Here is a 16,881-nt window from a genome sequence, read left to right as displayed (position 1 = left end):
GCATTCTTGCCTGGAGAATCCCAGGGACAGGGGAGCCTGGTGGGCTGCCGTCTCTGGGGTAGCATAGAGTCAGACATGACTGAAGTGACTTAGCAGCAGCAGCAGCAGCAGCAGCAACAGGTCACAAAAATTCAACAAAGAGAATGTCAGTTCCAAGGACTGTTACTATCATAAGGATAAGAGTTGAATATTCATTAGTGCCAGGAAATTTAAAAAAATGTCCAGATATGCTCTGGTAATTTTGTTTGCTCCAAATGACATTGGCAAACAAGTAGAGTATTATTGAAGAATATTTCCAGTTATAATTATATTAAATATAATTTTAATAAATTATTTATAAAATTGATAGATTCTAACAAAATTGCATCAGCATGTTATTAAAAGTCATTAAACCTCAAAAGGAAAATATAATCAAAGTAAAATAATTACAAGGCATGTTGGGATTTGCTAAGTAATCTTTCCATTTAGAAGTGGATTTAGACAGTAGGGTACCAAGCCTCTATAACAGAGAGTCTTACATACACACGTTCATTTAGTCTTTCATGTTAATTGATTTAGAGGGACAAATATTGATGTTTGCTCCATAAAGATGCTTTAAAAACTCTTCCCAACCTTAAATTTTATAATTCAAGAGTTATAACTTAAAAAAATAAGTTTTTTTTTTTCTTTTTAATGTCGATGTGACCAAGATGCTGATTATTATCTGAGTGCTACATTACATCCATTCTCCAGGTTTCTTACTTGATCTGGGCCCAGGAGGCTGACCTCTATGGATTTCATTCCCAGGGTTTGCCCTAAGATCTCATGTTGAGTTGGGTTGATGAGCTACTCTGGCCAAAGTTTGGAGTACAGGAAAAATATATCAAGGGACTCTGAGTTAGAGTCCCTGGCTGAGACCCTGACTTATGCTGGTCTCAAGAGTGATCCTCAAAATGGAATTCTCACATTGCAACATTCACATACTTGAATGCATAGATATCATCCTCATTGGGAGGACACGGGATACAATAACATCACATTACTCAAATTATCATTAAAGGTGGCATGGGATGGAATATGGAGCTTCACCAGTGGCTCAGCAGTAAAGAATCGGTCTGCAATGCAGGAGACTTAGAAGACTCTGGTTTGATCCCTGGGTTGGGAAGATACCCTGGAAGAGGGCATGGCAACCCACTCCAGTATTCTTGCCTGGAGAATCCCATGGACAGGGGAGCCTGGCCAGCTACAGTTAATGGGGTCACAAAGAGTAGAACATGACTGAAGTAACTTAGCACGCATGTATGTAATAGAGTACAGGGAGCGAACAAAGTAGTGAGGGACCAAATAGTCTTCCACTTAGTTGATATGGCAACCGTGGGGTGGATTGTGGAATGGACTGGACACTTCTGGGTACTCTGGAGAGTGTACATTAAAAGATAAAGTCTAGAATTCCCAGTTCAAAACACTAGTCAGTGGAAAATTCCAATAGCTCAATAAACCTGAAACACCAAGGACTCAGATTTTGCAGGCAAAAATGTTTGGGTAACTCCACCAGATAAAGAATTCTGTTCAGCCAAGATGCTGGTAGAAAGTAGAGGAATGAGTGGTAAAACACATAAGCTGTTGTTATTGGTTTTGTAGCCAACTACAAAAAGCTTTCCCAGCAGTTTTAAGTGAATTGCTTTCCTCTTTTTCCTTCTTACATTTTATGAAGACTGTCAGTGGTGGCTAACATCACAGTCTAGATTCCAGGGGTTCGAAGTATGACAGAACTGATATCACTCAACCATGACACTACGGCTGATGAGATTTTGTGTATTTCCTGTGCAGGGTTCACAAGGTCTTCATTTAGGCAAAGGTCAAGGGTAAAAGCTGAGCAGCAAAATGAATGGACCGTATGCTTTATTCTCTGTTTGCATACCCCCACCTCACACTTTGATCCATACCATGCTCTTTACCCTCTGTGTGTCAGACACTGACCTCTATTGGATTCCATTATCAGGCTTCCCTTGTCCTTTGGCCTCTAGCTGGGTTTGGCCAAAGGGAGACAATAACAGGGTATTGGGAGGTGAAAGGGAAAGCACGTTGGGTTACTTATTCCCTTTGCACCTTTACTTTTGCTTGGCCAGAGTTGTGGCAGTGGCTGTGTTCTATAGCTACAGCTTTGGTCCTTCAGTTCCTCTTCTATGGTCCCAAACCTTTTCTAGGTTATGGAGACACTATTCCCATTTTTGTCCCTTTGGTTGTGAAGTAGCAATGATCTGCCACTCTTGCTGATGATCCCTGAGTGTTTCACTAAGCTTTGCCCATACTTCTTTCATGGAACTCTTTCAGTTACAGTCTTTGTGTTTGCCATTTCTTTCCTGCTAGTACAACAATATACCACGGAAGGAAGAAAAAAAATTGAGAGGGACTTGATAAGGATAGCCGTTGACAGTGGGATGCACCTACAAGTGGTGGAGAAAACGTGGCTAGGAGAAGAGAGCTGAGAATGCAGAGAATATGGGCACAGACAACAGTTGGTATTCTAGATGAATACCAGTCAGCATTATAGATCATAGCAATAAGTAGTGGTGTTAACTGATAGGCATGTGGGGTAAAGGAGGTGAGAATCCAAGTGAAGTTAGTCTCTGGAAGAACCTGCTAGCCAAGTGGACAAAGTAAATGAATCAGGATTTTCAGGCTTCAGGGCTTCAGGCATCAGAATTCTCATTTCTGTTTGGGACTTGGCAAGTGCACAGAAAAGCTCTGGTTTTGATGACAGTTTTTGAACAGATTACCAAACACTGTTCATTTACTTCATACACTAGCTTGTTTTTTCATCCATTCATCAAATATGTATTGAATTCCTTTTATACTGCAGGTCCTGAGTTGGACACCAACGCTATAAATAAATGTGTGTAAAATATATTATCTTACTTCATGGGATTCACAACTTACCAGGAGCTGAAGACATGTATGAATGTAACTAGTACTTGGTTACTAAACTTCTTTTTCTGGGTATATCCTGTAGGTACCTCATACTAGATATGCATGCAACCTTACTCCCTATTTTCTAAAAAGCACAACTCTCTTCCAGTCTCCATTTCATGAACAGCAGCATGGCTATGACCTTGTTTCAGAGTTGACCCCTTGGCCCATTGGAATCAGTCATTCTTTTTTTTCTAAACTCTGTTTTGTACACATTCTTATTAGAGGATTTTTCTTACTTATGCATCTGATGAGCAGCCAAGGTTGAGAAACTACTGTATTAGATATAAATTCTTCCTAAACTGTGGTCATAATTGGTCCATAGAGAAAGGAGTCAGCTGTATATTGTGGGTGGAGTGTATGCGTGTTTGTGTATATCCAGGAAGGAGAAGAGTCCAGTATTTCTTGCTAAGTTGTATATATGGAGCTGGTGGTGCTTGTTGGCGATGTCCGAGACATAGTGTGTGATTAGTTGCTCAACCACGGATTCTCAGGATGATATTATTTGTAAGAATCTCCACATTCAAGCTGTCATCATTGTTATCAGCACTCTGGGATCTTAGGGACTGACTCGTACAGATTGAACTCAAAAGCCAAAAATGTCAATTTATTATTGTTTTTTTATAAGATACACATGTCATTGCCTGACAGTGTATTCTGTCCTGTGCAGGGAAGTCTGATTATAGCTGGACATAACCCTCTCTACAGAATTGAATGTAGCATCAAGAAAATCGGTTTCAGCTTTGGCCCCTCCCTTACTTGAGCCCTGTGAGTCCTGGGCTTGACTGGGAACTGGAGATTATTCCCAGTAGAGAAGGGAAGCCAGAGTTGAAACCAGGAAGTATTTCTGTGTAAATGTTTTTGGTAAATTGCCTGAAGAAATCTCAGAAGAATGAGACCTGAATTTTCAAGCCCCTAATAATTCATCATGAATTCTTTTCTTAGTATAAATAAGAATTCATTATTGTACTTAATTTTAAATTTATAATTTTGTCTTTTTTATTTAAGAAATTCCAACAGGCTCCCCCCAAATCTGGATCTGTCCCTGTGTCTCTAACACGGGGATCTGGGCACTGCTGGCCTGACCAGATGATTGTCTTTCATGGGCAAGATTCTGTTTACCTTTTTGATTCCATGCATCTCGTTCTGGGGTTATCGTTTCATTGCTTCAGGCAGAAAACAAGCAATCAAGTTACAGCTTGTTTACAGGATTGTATCCTATAGAGATCTAGAGAGGAAAACAGGTTCTCCTGAAAGGGACCTGGAAACTCCCTTCAGTGATTCATTTAAAAACAGTTCCTACACCTTAGCTGGTGGTCTTGTAGTTAAGAATTTACCTGTCAAAGTAGGGGACATGGGTTCGATCCTGGTCCAGGAATATTCCACATTCCCAGGAGCCACGAGGCCCAGGCACCACAACCACTGAGCCAGAGAGCCTAGGGCATGTGCTCCACAAGAGCAGCCGCCTCTGTGAGAAGCCCACGCCCTGCAATGAAGACCTCCCTTTTGGTGCTAGTCATCTGTTTCATTGGAGGGTGATCCTTGTCTTTTTACTCATGTTGTCAGGCTAGTGTGCCCAGTATACCATATGTAATAATAGCAACACTACCATTTTCAAGATAGTACTCACCAGTGAAAACTTTGATATGCTTTTTGTCAATCTACCTCATGAAGAAGCATGGGTTACAGAAGACTTGTCAGAGATGAGTGATTAAAAATGTTTGTTTCCACCATTCTCTTTTTGTTGGGAGCTGCATCAGGCATTATGACAAAATAGAGGCACGGCCCTAAACCCCCTCCCTTTGTTCCGTAGGCATGGACCCAGAATGAAGAAGTTAGTCTTTGTGATTCTGACTTGTTTTTCCCTTTCCTTGGGCTGAGTTGACTGAAGAGAATATTAAGGTGCTTATTGTTTTTGAGAGGAGCATGAGAAGGCATAAAGCCTTCTGCAGCTGTGCTCAAAGAATAATTCATAAAGTTAATCACTGACATTTGTTCAAGGACTTTTACAAAAAAGTGTTCCAGGGTGAGCACACAGGCCGCAGCTTGAGGCCATGGGAGGGATTGCTATCTGAAGCCCTTTTGTGAGAAAAGTTTATGGCAAAGGAGTTTGCTGAAGTTAGGGCTTAGGAATAATTAAAATAGTTAGAAGCTAAAGATTTAAGGATTGCTGTAATGTTAGCATATTCTACTATAGCTTATAGAAATTAGGGACTTTAGAGATATTATTAGGTAGAAGCCCTTTCTAAGAAATAGGGAGCTTAGGATACTAGGGGTAAACAGGACTTAGAAAGATAAGAATTAAACTGAGGAATGTGGTATGCAGCCCAGACATTAGCATGAGTTACAGTGTATTCACAAGGACACATGAGAAAAAGTAGATACGAGAATCACTGAGGAAGGAACTTGTTTTGAGGGGCAACAATGATTTTTGGAGAAAAATAAATCTGGGTCCATGGGAACTAAAAATATCAAACCTCTGACCTAATGCTTTTGTAAAAGTATAAAAAAGAATCATAAGCTTGAAATAAACAGGCAGTCCAAGAAAACTGAGAGGCTGCCTCAGTTTCTCTCTCTCCGACACCACTCACCCCTTCAGGTTGAATCCCTGGCTGCTGGAGCTGGACTCTGGCACCTTTTCATATAGGCATTTTTGTAAGCAAAATACTTTTGCTAATGAGTCTGTAGAAAATGCAGATATAAGGGCGTTTCTTCAAAATCCATAGGCGTATGTCTTTTAAAAGTAGAATCAACCGGTCTCAGTGTACCTGTATTTCAGGTTGATTTTAGAGCTCACAATGAAGCTGTAGCTCAGTTTCATCTTCTTTAGACATTTAGAGCAAACAACCTTTGAAAGATCAATCTAAAGAAGTGATCTTGATTTAAATTGCTGCCGATACAGTTATTGTATGTTTCTACCTTCTTCATTCATTGCACGATTTTACTTTTTTGTGTGGGTCCTCAGTGATACATGAGCAATCACCATAATATTGGGGGACAATCTGGCTGTTTGATGAATTAAGTCTGTACTAGGTTCCCAAGGCCCTCTGTAACAAAGTGGCAATGACTAGGGTTGTTGTTGTTCAGTCACTAAGTCGTGTCCGACTCTTTGTGACCCATGAACTACAGTGTGCCAGGCTTCCCTGTCCTTCACTATCTCCATGAGTTTGCTCAAGCTCATGTTCATTGAGTCGGTGATGCTATCCAACCATCTAATCCTCTGTCACCCCCTTCTCCTCTTGCCCTAAATCTTTCCCAGCATCAGGGTCTTTTCCAATGAGTCAGTTCTTCACATCAGGTGGCCAAAGTATTGGAGTTTCAGCTTTAACATCAGTCCTTCCAATGAATATTCAAAGTTGATTTCCTTTAGGATTGACTGGTTTGATCTCCTTGCTGACCAAGAGACCCTCAAGAGTCTTCTCCAACACCACAGTTCAAAAGCATCAGTTCTTCGGTGTGCAGCCTTCTTTATGATTCAACTCTCACATCTGTACATGACTATTGGAAAAATTATAGCTTTGCCTATACAGATCTTTGTTGGCAAAGTAATGTCTCTGCTTTTTAATACGTTGTCTAGATTTCTTATAGCTTTCCTTCCAAGGAGCAAGCATCTTTTAATTTCATGGCTGCAGTCACTATCCACAGTGATTTTGCAGCCCAAGAAAATAAGATCTGCCACTGTTTCCACATTTTCCCCAACTATTTGCCATGAAGTGATGGGACAAGGGGACTTAGAGCAACATAAATTTATTGCTTCGCAGCTCTAGAGACCGGAAGTCTGCTATCAAGGTGTTGACCAGGCTGTGGTCCCTCCGTAGGCACTGTGGGAGAATACTTCCTTGCTTCTTCAAGTTCCTGGTCATTTCTGGGGTTCCTTGGCTTGCAGTACTAGAACTTCACCTCTGTTTGTCATGGCTTCTTCCCTTAATGTTTCCTTTTTTTCTTTTTAATTTGTTTGGTTGTTCCAGGTCTTAGTTGTGGCACATGAGGTTTTTTTTAAGTTGTGGCATGTGAGATGTGAGATCTAGTTTCCTGACCAGGGATCAAACTTGGGCCCCCTTGCATTGGGAGCCAGAGTCTTAGCCATTAGACCACCAGGAAAGTCCCCTGTACCCTTTTCTTTTAAAGACATATTGTGATGGATTTAAGCCATCTGAATCAGGTATGATCTTGTTTTGATTCTTTCCTTCTTTTTATCTGTAAAGACTCTATTTCCAGATAAGGTCACATTTCAAGGTTCTGGGTGGACATAAATTTTGGGGCAGGAGGGTGCCATTCAATCCACTACAAAAACTCTGAATTCCATTAGGTGCTAGGAATGCAGTTCCCTCCCTGACAAGAGAGATGGTATTTCCCTGTTGTGGGCTCCGCAGGTGGCACAGCCAGGCATCTGCCAGCCATGGAGCTTTCATGGCAGCCAAGAAGCTGAGTATGTAAGCAGGCCAGGTAGCCTGTGCCCTAGAAAGAGGCAGGAAAGAAGCAGAAGTGGTTTCTAGCAGTGAAAGTTTTCTTGAACTTAATTCCTTCTTAAAATTCAACAGAGGTGTTCTAAGATGTGGGTATCATCCCCCAGCCTTTGCTATCTTTGTTGTTCCTGAAACCCCTTTCTTTTCTGTTCTCTGTGGCAACTCATTCTCCGGTCTCCCTCACATTGGACTTGTGCCCAATGAGTAAACTTTGCCTTAAGCCTTCTGCTCCTGAGTCTCACTTTCTACCCCCTTCATTCTTTATCCTTATTTTCTCCACTCTTCCTCATTTTGTTCCTGTTTCATCCTTGGTCTAAATCTATTTCTTTCACAAAACTGCACAGATCCCCTCAGACCCAAGTGGGTGTAGAGCCGGCAGTGGACACCGGAAGTTTCCACAGACAGAGCACAGGTCTTAGACTCCTAAGAGTTTATTCATTGCTGTGGTATTTGTCTTGACACAACTTTGACACTGGGCATTTAGCCTCTTAGGGTAGGGATTGTGTTTATTTAAACTATGTTTACAAAGTAGCTAAGAAATATTTGGAGTTAGCCCGCATATATGGGCCCAGGAAATAATCTCTTTATGGAGCAAGTTCTTGTCTTTCACGCTTTTGCCTTGGTTTTGTTTTAGGTCATTCAATGATAAATGAGAATGATGGACAAGCCTGTGCCTGTCATGGGCAATGTCCACATTACACCATTCAATGAGAGCTCCTTCCTTTGATGTTCTTTCTCCCTTTCAAATTTTATTGTGTTTGTTTCTGGGGAGCTATACAGATGGCAAGGATCATGAGAGTCAGTTCAATGTCAGGGATACATTCTCCACCTGACTTCCTGCTTCCTGATGTGACCTTGTCTATGCTGAGTTTCTTTTTCCTAGCTGCTGCTTCTTACACTGCAGAAAACAATATGTATATTCTTTTCTTCTTCCTGTCTCTTGAGTGAGATGACTGCAGTAAAGGATTGGTTTCATCCTTTCTCTAACCCAAACCAGGGCTAGAGTGAGAAAACCTTCACCCTCTTAACTCCTCATCTTGGCCTTCTGTTTATCTCCAGCTCAATTACACTGATGATGACTCCAGAAAAACTGCACTCGTATTTTCTTTTTGCTTTAAATTCTTTCTCCTTTCTCCAATCTTTTCTCAGTCCTTTAAGAGATCTTCTCTTCAGAGATTTTCATTCAAACAAGGCTGAGAGGAGGAACACTGGTTTTTCTTCCTTGTTTTGAATATGTTTTAGTTACATTTGAATATATTAGATTCATTATTTGCCAAGGAGATATATTCCAAAATATATTCCAAAATTTGCATTTCCCCGATTTGCTTGTATTCAGTTCAGTTCAGTTCAGTCGCTCAGTCATGTCCGACTCTTTGCGACCCCATGAATCGCAGCACGCCAGGCCTCCCTGTCCATCACCAACTCCCAGAGTTCACTCAGACTCACGTCCATCGAGTCAGTGATGCCATCCAGCCATCTCATCCTCTGTCGTCCCCTTCTCCTCCTACCCCCAATCTCAGTATCAGAGTCTTTTCCAATGAGTCAACTCTTCCCATCAGGTGGCCAAACTTCTGGAGTTTCAGCTTTAGCATCATTCCTTCCAAAGAAATCTCAGGGCTGATCTCCTTCAGAATGCACTGGTTGGATCTCCTTGTAGTCCAAGGGACTCTCAAGAGTCTTCTCCAACACTACAGTTCAAAAGCATCAATTCTTCAGCACTCAGCCTTCTTCACAGTCCAACTCTCACATCCATACATGACCACAGGAAAAACCATAGGCTTAACTAGACAGACCTTTGTTGGTAAAGTAATGTCTCTGCTTTTTAATATGCTATCTAGGATGGTCATAACTTTTCTTCCAAGGAGTAAGCGTCTTTTAATTTCATGGCTGCAGTCACCATCTGCAGTGATTTTGGAGCTCATAAAAATAAAGTCTGACACTGTTCCCACTGTTTCCCCATCTATTTCCCATGAAGTGATGGGACCAGATGCCATGATCTTCGTTTTCTGAATGTTGAACTTTAAGCCAACTTTTTCACTCTCCACTTTCACTTTCATCAAGAGGCTTTTAAGTTCCCCTTCACTTTCTGCCATAAGGGTGGTGTCATCTGCATATCTGAGGTTATTGATATTTTTCCCAGCAATCTTGATTCCAGCTTGTGCTTCCTCCAGCCCAGCGTTTCTCATGATGTACTCTGCATAGACGTTATATAAGCAGGGTGACAATATATAGCCTTGACGTACTCCTTTTCCTATTTGGAACCAGTCTGTTGTTCCATGTCCAGTTCTAACTGTTGCTTCCTGACCTGCATACAAATTTCTCAAGAGGCAGGTCAGGTGGTCTGGTATTCCCATCTCTTTCAGAATTTCCCACAGTTTATTGTGATCCACACAGTCAAAGGCTCTGGCATAGTCAATAAAGCAGAAATAGATGTTTTTCTGGAACTCTCTTGCTTTTTTGATGATCCAGCGGATGTTGACAATTTTGTCTCTGGTTCTTCTGCCTTTTCTAAAACCAGCTTGAACATCTGGAAGTTCACGGTTCACATATTGCTGAAGCCTGGCTTGGAGAATTTTGAGCATTACTTTACTAGCATGTGAGATGAGTGCAATTGTGCAGTAGTTTGAGCATTCTTTGGCATTGCCTTTCTTTGGGATTGGAATGAAAACTGACCTTTTCCAGTGCTGTGGCCACTGCTGAGTTTTCCAAATTTGCTGACACATTGAGTGCAGCACTTTTACAGCATCATCTTTCAGGATTTGAAATAGCTCCACTGGCATTCCATCACCTCCACTAGCTTTGTTCGAAGTGATGCTTTCTAAGGCCCACTTGACTTCACATTCCAGGATGTCTGGCTCTAGGTGAGTGATCACACCATCATGATTATCTGGGTCATGAAGATCTTTTTAGTACAGTTCTTCTGTGTATTCTTGCCACCTCTTCTTAATATCTTCTGCTTCTGTTAGGTCCATACCATTTCTGTCCTTTATCGAGCCCATCTTCGCATGAAATATTCCCTTGGTATTTCTAATTTTGTTGAAGAGATCTCTAGTCTTTCCCATTTTGTTGTTTTCCTTTATTTCTTTGCATTGTTTGCTGAGGAAGGCTTTCTTATCTCTCCTTGCTATTCTTTGGAACTCTGCATTCAGATGCTTATATTTTTCCTTTTCTCCTTTGCTTTTTGCTTTTCTTCTTTTCACAGCTATTTGTAAGGCCTCCCCAGACAGCCATTTTGCTTTTTTTGCATTTCTTTTCCATGGGGATGGTCTTGATCCCTGTCTCCTGTACAATGTCACGAACCTCAGTCCATAGTTCATCAGGCACTCTGTCTATCAGATCTAGTCCCTTAAATCTATTTCTCACTTCCACTGTATAATCATAAGGGATTTGATTTAGGTCATACCTGAATGGTCTAGTGGTTTTCCCTACTTTCTTCCATTTAAGTCTGAATTTGGCAATAAGGAGTTCATGATCTGAGCCACAGTGAGCTCCCAGTCTTGTTTTTGTTGACTGTATAGAGCTTCTCCATCTTTGGCTGCAAAGAATATAATCAATCTGATTTCGGTGTTGACCATCTGGTGATGTCCATGTATAGAGTCTTCTCTTGTGTTGTTGGAAGAAGGTGTTTGCTATGACCAGTGCATTTTCTTGGCAAAACACTATTAGTCTTTGCCCTGCTTCATTCTGTATTCCAAGGCCAAATTTGCCTGTTACTCCAGGTGTTTCCTGACTTCCTACTTTTGCATTCCAGTCCCCTATAATGAAAAGGACATATTTTGGGGGTGTAAGTTCTAAAAGGTCTTGTAGGTCTTCATAGAACTGTTCAACTTCAGCTTCTTCAGTGTTACTGGTTGGGGCATAGACTTGGATTACTGTGATATTGAATGGTTTCGCTTGGAAACGAACAGAGATCGTTCTGTCGTTTTTGAGATTGCGACCAGCACACCTAGCACTGCTGAGAGGAGCTACCCCCGTCGGAGGTCAGGGGCGGCGGCCATGACGAGCTATCCCACGTCCGAGGAGCGGTGGCTGCACGGGCGCAGGAGGACCTAGAGGAGCTATTCCACGTTGAAGGTCAGGAGGGGCGGCAGTGAGGAGATATCCCTCATCCAAGGTAAGGAGCAGTGGCTGCGCTTTGCTGGAGCAGCCGTGAAGAGATACCCCACGTCCAAGGTAAGAGGAACCCAAGTAAGAAGGTAGGTGTTGCAAGAGGGCATCAGAGGGCAGACACACTGAAACCATACTCACAGAAAACTAGTCAATCTAGTTTTCTAGATTGTAATCTGTGATTACACTAGGACCACAGCCTTGTCTAACTCAATGAAACTAAGCCATGCCCATGGGGCCACCCAAGACGGGTTGGTCATGGTGGAGAGGTCTGACAGAATGTGGTCCACTGGAGAAGGGAATGGCAAACCACTTCAGTATTCTTGCCTTTAGAACCCCATGAACAGTATGAAAAGGCAAAATGATAGGATACTGAAAGAGGAACTCCCCAGGTCAGTAGGTGCCCAATATGCTACTGGAGATCAGTGGAGAAATAACTCCAGAAAGAATGAAGGGATGGAGCCAAAGCAAAAACAATACCCAGATGTGGATGTGACTGGTGATAAAAGCAAGGTCCGATGCTGTAAAGAGCAATATTGCCTAGGAACCTGGAATGTCAGGTCCATGAATCAAGGCAAATTGAAAGTGGTCAAACAAGAGATGGCAAGAGTGAACATCGACATTCTAGGAATCAGCGAACTAAAATGGACTGGAATGGGTGAATTTAACTCAGATGACCATTATATCTACTACTGTGGGCAGGAATCCCTCAGAAGAAATGGAGTAGCCATCATGGTCAACAAAATAGTCCGAAATGCAGTACTTGCTTGTATTACCATAGCATATAATTGTTACTCAATTTATAAAATGCAGAGATGTGGAACTGGAAATTTAGAGATCATGGTAGACTTATAATAACAATTACTAAGCAGATGATGGTGAGCAGCAAACCTGTCCAGTGAGTTAAGCCTTGATGCATAACTCTTGAGGGATGTTGTGAACTCTTGGGGATTTTGTGAAACCAACAAATGTTGATCCTAGGCCTTGAAATTTTCTTAAAAATTCTTTTTTTCAGGAAGGCTCCTGAAATAATGATAATGGTAATGGCAGAGGAGGTGAAATAAAAAGTAGTTTTATCTGCTTTATTCATCTAAGGTGGGGGCAAATATAATCCCCTAGGACATCACTGTTTTCACCCAGAAACTGTTGCAGGAATTGTGATTTTTCTGTGGATGGTTCCTGCTCTTATCTTACCTAATCAGATTTTTAGATTCCTTGGTGGTAAAGGAGGTACATTTCCTTCCCAGGATAATTTGGGAGTTAGGCAACAATAGTAATTGTCACTTAGATATTTTTCTTTCCTAAACTACTTCTTATTTTAAACAACATAAGACTTGGTACTTTCTGTCAGTAAGAAATTTATTTATAATAAGTTGAATATCTTATTAGGGTGAGTGATATAGGTGATACTGTGAAATTTACTGTTCATGTGAGAAATATAGTCTTGAGAGATCAACAGATCAAATGTCCACCTCTTTTCTTTTTATGGCAAAATTCACATAAGATTGAGAATGAGTTCTGAATACAAAGAAAGGAGTGCATGAAACAGAGTAAAACAGTAAATCTCAATAATAGTTCATGCATATTGAGTATGTCCGTCACTTAAACTTCTTGAGAACATTATCATGTTTCCCAATGTCCTGATGGGAAAATGACTTGCTAGAGAGTTGGTGAAGGAGGGATGAAATCTAGGTCTGGCTCACTGCAATGCTCACATGCCTAACTACTACCCTTATGGCCTCTCAGGAAGAACAGAACGAAAGTAAGGAACAAGGGAAGAAAGTCAAAGAATGTGGAGAAAGAGAGGCAACTTGAGTGGCCTAGATCCAGCTTTCCAATTTCAAGAGTATTGACCTAGCACCCTACATGGGTAGAAGGGTTCTCCCCTATTGAAGGAGTCTGAAGGATTGACCGCAGAAGTCCTCTGGAAGCACTTTAGGTGTATCCAAGCCTTGTTTTTCTTGCATCTATTGTCTCTCAATTGTGAAGAAATTTCTGATACCTGTCACACTTATTACAACAGTCACTATGATGAAAAACCTTTGAATTCTCCCATTTTAAGGATGAGTATTTATCATGTGCCTATTTTGCAAAATCCTTGAGCACCATAAACATCTGAGTGATGGTTTGGAATTCAAAGGAAGGATTTTTTTTTTTTTTTTTTTCCGGCCAGGTTAATATTTCATTACCAGGTCAGAAGTGCACAGGATTTCAAAATAAAGCAGAGAGAGCTAATGGAGCATCACAGGCTCCAGAATCACCACAATCTAGGAGCCTTTCCTGGCTGTGCCCATTGAGGGATGCAGTTTTGATAGTTTTCCCATAAGTGTTCCACCATTTGCAGGGTAATTCACGGTGATCAATCATTCATTTCAACAAGCATGTCTTGAGTACCTTTTGTGTTGAATATGCTCCTTTGAACCTTCTAGAACTCCTGTCTCCTCTGTACCTGCTCTGTCCCTGAAGGGTTGGCCTTTATGCTCTGTACCAGCCCTCTGGCTTTCCTTGTGTCAAATTTGTAGAGAGCACTAGCAGGAGGTGGGAGGGCAGGAGAAGGAAGTCGGGTTATTCATTCTATGGGCTGGGGTTCTGCAAACTATGACCCTGGGTCCAAATCTAGCCTGCAGTTAATTTTTACAAATAACGTTTTATCGGCACACAGCCATGCTCATCCATTTAAGTATTGTCTGTGGCTGCTTTTAATCTCCAAATGTCAGAATTGGTGAATTGTGACAGAGATTTAATGGCTTGCAAAGACTAAAATATTAATTTTCTGGTCCTTTACAGAAAAAAAAGAGTTTATTGACCCTTGCTTTAGATAAATCCCTCTCTGGGCAGGCTTATTGATTCCTTAGGCATCTCCATTCCTGTCAAAAGTCATCACTGTCTGGTGGCTTTCCCTATAGCTTCTGCAACAGCCCAGGTAGAGCTCTTTCTGTGTTCTGGTAACTGTCTCTTCCTCTGGACCTATTAAGGCCTACAGGTGTCTCACTGTTTCTAGTCCTGGGGAGCAAGTGGGCATCACCATGTTTTATCTGTTGCCCTCCTTTATCCCTGCATACACTCCCTTCATGTCTCCTAATTTACCTAACTGAAACAACAGAGAACTGAAGACAAACAGACAAGAAGAGACTTTGGGAAAATAAATAATAATTGTCTGTTTCTTAGCTAGATGCTTGGCAGAGCACTTTGGACATCATCTCATTTTATATCCCCACAATAACCCCTGAAGTAGTCCCTATTATTTTCCTATTAATAGATAAGGAAACCTAGGTTTTTTTTGAAAACTAAGTAGCTTATTCCTGACTTATACTTCGAGGAGGAAAAGTAAGGATTCTGATCCAGGCTCTTAATCCTTAGGAGATAACAAAGGACAGATTGTGGTTCACTATTCTTTTCAGGCTGGTGTTGTTGTCGAAATAAAGCTGAGATGGCTGATTTTGGCCCTATCTTGAAGGAACTCAAACATTGTATGAAGGACGGTGGGTAAAAGAGTCTGGGCATGATACACTAAACAGATGTGTGTATCTCCTGGAAAAAAGTTTTGAACTCATGACTATCACATTTGTTTAGTGATATGCACTTTCCAAAGTATGTTCACAGCCTCATAACAAGCCTGTGAAGCCAGAAGACAATGCTCAGAACAGTTAAAGAGTTCAGCAAACTGAGACTGAAAGATTAAGTATAGCATATCCACACCCAATGAGTATTAAGAATTCATGCATATGTGACAAAGTCCAGTGTTCTTTAAAAGCCCTGACTAGGGCTTCCCTGGTGGCTCAGTGGTAAAGAATCTGCCAGCCAGTGTAGGAGACATGGGTTTGATCCCTAGTCTGGGAAGATCCCACATGCTGCAGAGCAATTAAGCCTGTGTGCCACAGCTATTGAGCCTGTGCTCCAGAGTCCAGGAGCCACAACTTCTGAGCCCTCGTGCCTCAACTACTGAAGTCCGAGAGCCCTAGGGCCCATGCTTGCAACAAGAGAAGAAGCCCATGTACCTCAACGACAGAGTAGGCCCCACTCTCCTTAACTAGAGAAAAGCCTGTGGGCATCAAAGACCCAGTACAGACAAAAAAAGAAAAGAAAAGAAAGTCCTGGATAATTGGCCCTGGAAGACAGGAGAATATCCGTTTTTGTGAAGACTAGCTGCAGCTCTCGAAGCTGAAAAACGAAGTCCAACTGTGGTCTTCCTAGGGTGTCAGTGGCCAGAGGGTAATATTTTCTTCTGTTTTGAAAATTTTCTCCAACATGTACTTTTCTCATACCTGCCACATCTGGGTTTAAACGCTCATGTCAACAATATTGAACCTATAACATTTTTATAAACTCCACTCATATCTCCAATTACGAAGAAAATTAGAGCCCTCTCTGGAAGTTGAGTTTTCCCTCTGCATCTTTAGCTTTACATAGCCAAGATCATATTCCTAATCATTCCTCTAAAGCCTTTCCTTCCTGCTATGTTTCTCTGCACTGTTCTCAGTATCATCCACTTCCTAATCACCACTTAGCCAAGCTTGAAACACCAAATTTGCTTCAGTTCTTCCTCTAACCTGTCATCCTTACCCGTAGTGTTGACTGTCCTTTTAAAGTTTTTACTATCATTTTTACTCAAATCCCTGCTATACACTACCTAGACCATATTCCCTTAAGCACGCAACTCTGATCATCTCATTGATTTGAGCGAAAAACCTCTGGGCCTACACACTATTTATAAGAATAAAGTTCAATGTGAAATTATTAAATTCATTAATGAAAATTAATATTCATTGAATGTGGACACACAACACTTAATTTCTCAGTCTCCGTTTGCTGGACTCTACAACTGCTCTAAGAACGGTCACCAGGCTTCGCAATTTTGTTGTGAGGCTGTGAAAATGTTTTGAGAAGTGCATATTGCTAAACGAGCGTGATATACACGAGTTTGAAACTACTCCCCCTCCCCCCGCGCCCTCCCCCAAGGAGATACATCCATCTGTTGAACGTGTAATGTTCGGACTATATCCTTCACCGTCTCCGCCTGTCCCCTGCTGCGGACAGTTACAAACTTGGTCAATAACCATTCTGGAAGGACGTGAGGTCCCCGGCTACAGACGTAGGTCAGAGATCTGAAAAGGCAGAAAGATTTTCGGGGTGGAGCTGGGGCAGGGTATGACTAGTACCTGGCAGCGCCGCCGATTGGAGGAGAAGAAGGTTGTTCCCTCAGGGCGGGTGCTGATTGGCTGCGGAGGAGGAGTCATGACGTCCTAAGAAGTTGAGCAAACATCTCCTCCTCACAGCCTGCATCCCAATTTCGGCTCGGAATTTGGAGCTTCCCCTCCCAGGGCCCGGGAGCTCAAAGGCAGCTGGGACAGGACGAGGT

General features: G+C 41.8%; 1 protein-coding gene across 1 annotated transcript in view; it reads left to right on the top strand.

The window, feature by feature from the left end:
• Window positions 1-16,767: 16,767 nt before the first annotated feature.
• The window catches only part of AASS (aminoadipate-semialdehyde synthase), a 79,158-nt gene continuing 79,044 nt past the window's right edge, over window positions 16,768-16,881 (top strand). Inside the window, exon 1 of the mRNA XM_055590792.1 lies at window positions 16,768-16,879. The gene's annotated coding sequence lies outside the window, so the exon portion shown is untranslated. The remainder of the gene's footprint in view (window positions 16,880-16,881) is intronic.

The sequence above is a fragment of the Bubalus kerabau genome, chromosome 8 (assembly GCF_029407905.1).
Source record: "Bubalus kerabau isolate K-KA32 ecotype Philippines breed swamp buffalo chromosome 8, PCC_UOA_SB_1v2, whole genome shotgun sequence".
In the NCBI taxonomy this organism is placed as follows: Eukaryota; Metazoa; Chordata; class Mammalia; order Artiodactyla; family Bovidae; genus Bubalus; species Bubalus kerabau.
This window is presented reverse-complemented; position numbering and strand designations above follow the sequence as displayed.